The 5,204-nt window shown below is 37.2% G+C and overlaps 1 pseudogene; it reads left to right on the forward strand.

The window, feature by feature from the left end:
• The first annotated feature begins 2,728 nt into the window (after positions 1 to 2,728).
• LOC137223255 (DNA primase small subunit pseudogene) lies at positions 2,729 to 3,978 on the forward strand (annotated as a pseudogene).
• Positions 3,979 to 5,204: the final 1,226 nt, after the last annotated feature.

The raw sequence follows: 5,204 nt of genomic DNA on the forward strand, positions 1-5,204 counted from the left end.
CAACTACTGAGCCCGTGCGCCACAACTACTGAAGGCCGCACGCCTAGAGCCCATGCTCCACAACAAGAGAAGCCACCGTAGTGAGAAGCCCGCGCACTGCAACCAAGAGTAGCCCCCGCTCGCTGCAACTAGAGAGAGCATGCGCAGCAAAGAAGACCCAACACAGCCAAAATAAAATTAATTAGTTAATTATTTTTCTTAAAAAAGTATGTTAGTTGAAATGGCAAAGGCGTACAAAGTTCAATGGCAAAACAGAATCTTTCCTTGAACCTCCATGACAGCTATCTCATTTCTCCACTTGACCTTAGCAAATAATTATAGTTTCACATAAGCTAAAATAGGCTCCAAAGAAAGGAAATTCTTCACCCTAACTGTGTCACTTCAGGGTGTGTGCTGCAGGGGTGAAGGGAAGAGTGGGTTGGTATAAACCGCTATCTGATAAAATGTAAATTGCTGCTCCAGCTTACCTCCTGCCACAGCACGTGGGACTTGACTCCACGGCTCTCACCATTTGCTCATCATCTTCTTCAGGTGTCTCTCTCCCCACAGATCCATGAACTTTTCAAAGATAAAATATGTCTTTTATCCCCAGCATCTTTCAAAATACCTGAAACTCAAAGTTTGTTAAAGTAATGATTTCAATGTTCAATTTACTCATTAATATAGTAATTCCAGGAATCTTGGTTTAAAAAATCATATAAAGGGGAAAACAAGGTCTCATATCTCACTCAAACCATAAATTTAATAGCAGAATTCCCTAAATGACAAGTACTTCCATAATACACCTATAACCACAGGTTCATATATAAAGCCCAAGAAGTGTAAAGGAAACTAGAGAAAAATACTCAGTTCATTTCCTTTCTATGCGTCTGTTAATGGAATCATATTTTGAACTACCTTCATTCTCTACACGTTGAACTCCTGCCTACCTGGAACATCAGATACGTGTGTCTCATTCCCTGGTTATCGACCTCCTAGATACCAGACATTTGTTTCTGATACCTGGTTCTACACTATAACCATTTAGGATAGCATAGAATGTGAATTATTTCATCTTCAATTTTCTCAAGAAACATAAGATGAATTTCCACCTAAAATACTAGTTTTAAAAAAATACATTTTATGTGATTAATACAAAAACCTGATTATTGAAACTAGAAATGACTTTCTCAGCATATCAAATTATCTCTTTTATCCTTTTCAAGATTATCCTGGAGACAATAGATAAGCATCTTCAAATACTGTATACATCAATAGTATTAACAAATAATTCCCTGAGGTAGTATATAACGATTACTATTTTCTTCATTTTGTAGATAAAGCAATTGAGAGAAACAAGATTATTTTCCCAACTTCTCAAAAAACTAGAAAATGTAACATTAACACACCAAACCCTCTGGTTATCACGGATCCTATTCACCTCCCTCCAAAAAGGATTTGAAGTTATACACCGTCAATGGAAAGAAAGAGAACTAATGTTTTCTGAGTACCTAAAATGTGCTGAACGCTGTGCTAATAACCAGATAATAATTAAAACAATGAAGAAAATAGTGTTGGTCTCATTTTACACATGAGAAGACTAAGACACAGAGGGGTGTTTCTTCCAGGATCACATGGCTAGGAAGTATTACCATCCAAATTTGTTCATAATTTGAACCCAGGTCTTTCCAACACCAAGGCTGATACCATTTCCTCTATAGTATTCTAACACAGGTATAATTAAACCAGAAGCACATAATCCCAAATGAATAAACAAATAAATAAATAAAAGACAAACCGTGAAAAAAGCAAGCTATAAAAGGCTGGAGAAAGAGAAGATAAATACATATTCCCAAAATACACATATTGAAAAAAACCTATTGCATTTTAACCCAAATCTTAGGTCTGCATTGTGATCCAAGGCAAAGAGGGAAATCAGAGGGGTAGCAGCTCTTATTTATGTAATAAAAAGAAGACTGTCAGTCTATCAAGAAGGAGAAACAGCTTACAAGTTCTAAGAGGGATTTCTTATGTATGTCACAAACTGGACCTCATACAGTAGAATCCATTTTCTCCGTAGCAGTTATCCAAAGATCCGGAGGTGTCATTCACGTACCTGTTTCTTCACAGATCCACTTCCGTAACCAGGTACAGGCAAACCAAAAATAAGGTGCTGATAGCACAATTGAAGAAAAACAATAATGTCCCCATACAAAGCTCTAACTTCCTCAGATCATTCGATCTGAGTCTTTCTTTCTCATCCCACATTTATTAGCAAAACACCTTTCTGATAACAAGTAAGAATGGGCCTGCTGCCTCTGCCAGAACTACTGGTCATTCTTTAAGTCATTTAGCCCGTCAATCAATCAGTCAGTCAACAAATATTTATTGAGTGCCCATCGTGTGCCAAGTACTGTGCTCGGTACAAATGAGCTCGACAGATCTTGTCCACTTTGAGGAAGTTGACTCTTTCGTGGAGGAAACAGTTTACCTAGTCACTCAAATACTTATATTCAAACTCCAGTACTTGTTACGAAGACATTACAAAGTGCCAGGAGAATAAAGCAGAAACTTACACACCATTGTAAAGCAATTATACTCCAATAAAGATGTTAAATAAATAAATAAAATGAAAAATAAATAAATAAAGTGCTATGAGAGCCAGTAATAGGGACATGATCTAGCTTAGAGCAGAGGCAGGGAACAGGTTTAAGAAATGCATCCCTCCCTGAGTTGAGTTCGGTGCTCCATGAAGGTATTTTACCTCACCCAGCTGCCCGAGCTGCTTAAACTTTATTACCAGAAGCTCTTTCCCTAAGCCCAGTACTATCACTGGCTCAACTATGGCAGGGTGGTAAAGAATTACTTTCAACATCATGAGTTTTCATTCACATTGAAAGGTGATATTTACATTCATTACCAATCCTTCAACAACCAGAGTGATCTGGAAAAGGAGATGCAGAAAATGAATCCATACAAGATTGATATAGGCTTAGTATAGTCCCACAGACCAAATCAACACAATACAGTGCATCTGGGAGCTTTCCGGGCTCAGGAAAAAGAACTGGTGTTTGACATTGACATGACAGACTATGACGATGTGAGGAGACATTGTAGTTGTGCAGACATGTGTTCTAAGTGCTGGACCCTCATGACGATGGCCACACACATCATCAACCGAGAACTGAAGGAGGACTTTGGATTTAAACATCATCTCTCGGTATATTCTGGAAGGAGAGATGTTCATTTTTGGGTCTGTGATGAATCAGTTAGAAAACTGTCCTCTGCAGTACGTTCTGGGATATTTGAATATTTGAATCTTGTAAAGGGTGGTCAGGACGTTAAAAAGAAAGTTCATCTAAGTAACAAAAATTCACCCTTTTGTCAGAAAATCTATAAGCATAATGAAAAATACTTTGAAGAATATGCTTTGGTTGATTAAGATATTCTTGAGAATAAAGAAAGCTGGGATAAGATTTTAACCCTTGTTCCTGAAACAATGCATGATGAACTTCAGCAAAGCTTCCAAAAGCATCACAATTCACTTCAGCATTGGGAGCATTTGAAGAAAGCAGCCAGCAGGTATCAGAATAACAGCAAAAATGACCCTGGCTTGAGTGGGAGATCATGCTCCAGTACTGTTTTCCACAACTGGATATCAATGTTAGCAAAGGAATCAATCCTTTATTGAAGAGCCCTTTCAGTGTTCATCCTAAAACAGGTTGCATTTCTGTGCCTACTGATTTACAGAAAGTGGATCAGTTTGATCCATTTACTGTCCCAATCGTAAGTTCCATTTGCCATGAATTGGATGCTAATTCCACTAATGAAGAAGAAAAAGAGAATGGGGCTGAAACTGATATCAAACATAGAACCAGAGATTATAAGAAGACCAGTCTAGCTCCTTTTGTAGAAGTTTTTGAGCAGTTTCTTGAAAACCTGGATAAATCTCAAAAAGGAGAACTTCTCAAGAAGAGTGATTTATAAAAAGACTTCTGAAAATAACTACTCCCTTTATACCAATGTGGCTATCTTCTACCTTTAACCAAGAATCAAATACTTCAAGAGCCATTTAACAAATACAGCAGAACTAAAAGAAAAGAAAAGAAAAATGCATCCCTGAAAAATGACATATGAGCTGAGATCTGACTTGCTTTCTGATTAGTCATCATGTGTACAGTGTTACCTTAGAGACCAAGAATTAAGTATACAAAGAAGCCTAACATTCACAACTCTGAAGAAGTTTAAATTCAATTACACAGAAAAGACACGTACACATGAGAAGTTTAATACAAGAAAGCATTAGAAAGGCATCAAATATGTGGCACAAATAAGTGATAAAAGGCAAAGGGACTGATGAATCATTAGGGGCTGGTGTAACCCAGAACGAGTTCTCAGAGAAGGCAGGACAGGATGTAGACCCTCCAACAATGGTTTTCAAATGTTTTTGACTAAAACACACAATAAGAAATACATTTCACTGAGCCACTTTGCTGTTCAGTAGAAATTAACACTGTAAACCAACTATACTTCAATCAAAGTTTTTAAAAATAAAAAAATTGAAAAATACACATTTTACACTATGGCACAATATAAACATACAGATATAAATAAAAGTAAAACAAGTTTCATGAAACAAAGCTTGATCTCACAAAATGAGATCCAATTGATTGTTTCTATGCTATTTCATTCTCTTAAATTTTTCTTTATGCTGGTCAAATTCCACTAAATTAAGTTCATTACCCACTAATGAGTCACAACCTAACACTGGAAATTTCTATAACAGAAAATATTTCTGCACGCAGTAAAGGTCCTTCATGAAATAAAAGGAAACCCAAAAGTAATTCTCACCTCTTACAAAAGTGATCCAAGCCCCCATGACCTCTAGCTCTTTCCCACCATTCCTTCTGCTTCTCCTCATTTCCAGTTGCATAGCTACCTTAGCAATAAGAAATCCACACCCAGAACGTGGCTACATCACATATTTACATGATAACCTACCACCTTCTAGCACCAGCCTGATTCTTAGTCGGAATGTATGATGCTTCTTCACCGGAGCATAAGTGAAGGTTGCTATCAGAGGACTAGATCAAGATTTCAGATCAGACCTAGGTTTTAGGTCCTGAGGCTACACATAAACAGAGGGAATTTATCCATTAGTCCCATATGTTTCTTCATGAGCATTAGTTTTTGACCCAATTCAGTTTTCCAAGGTCAGACTGTAA

This window comes from Pseudorca crassidens, chromosome 4 (assembly GCF_039906515.1).
Source record: "Pseudorca crassidens isolate mPseCra1 chromosome 4, mPseCra1.hap1, whole genome shotgun sequence".
NCBI lineage: Eukaryota > Metazoa > Chordata > Mammalia > Artiodactyla > Delphinidae > Pseudorca > Pseudorca crassidens.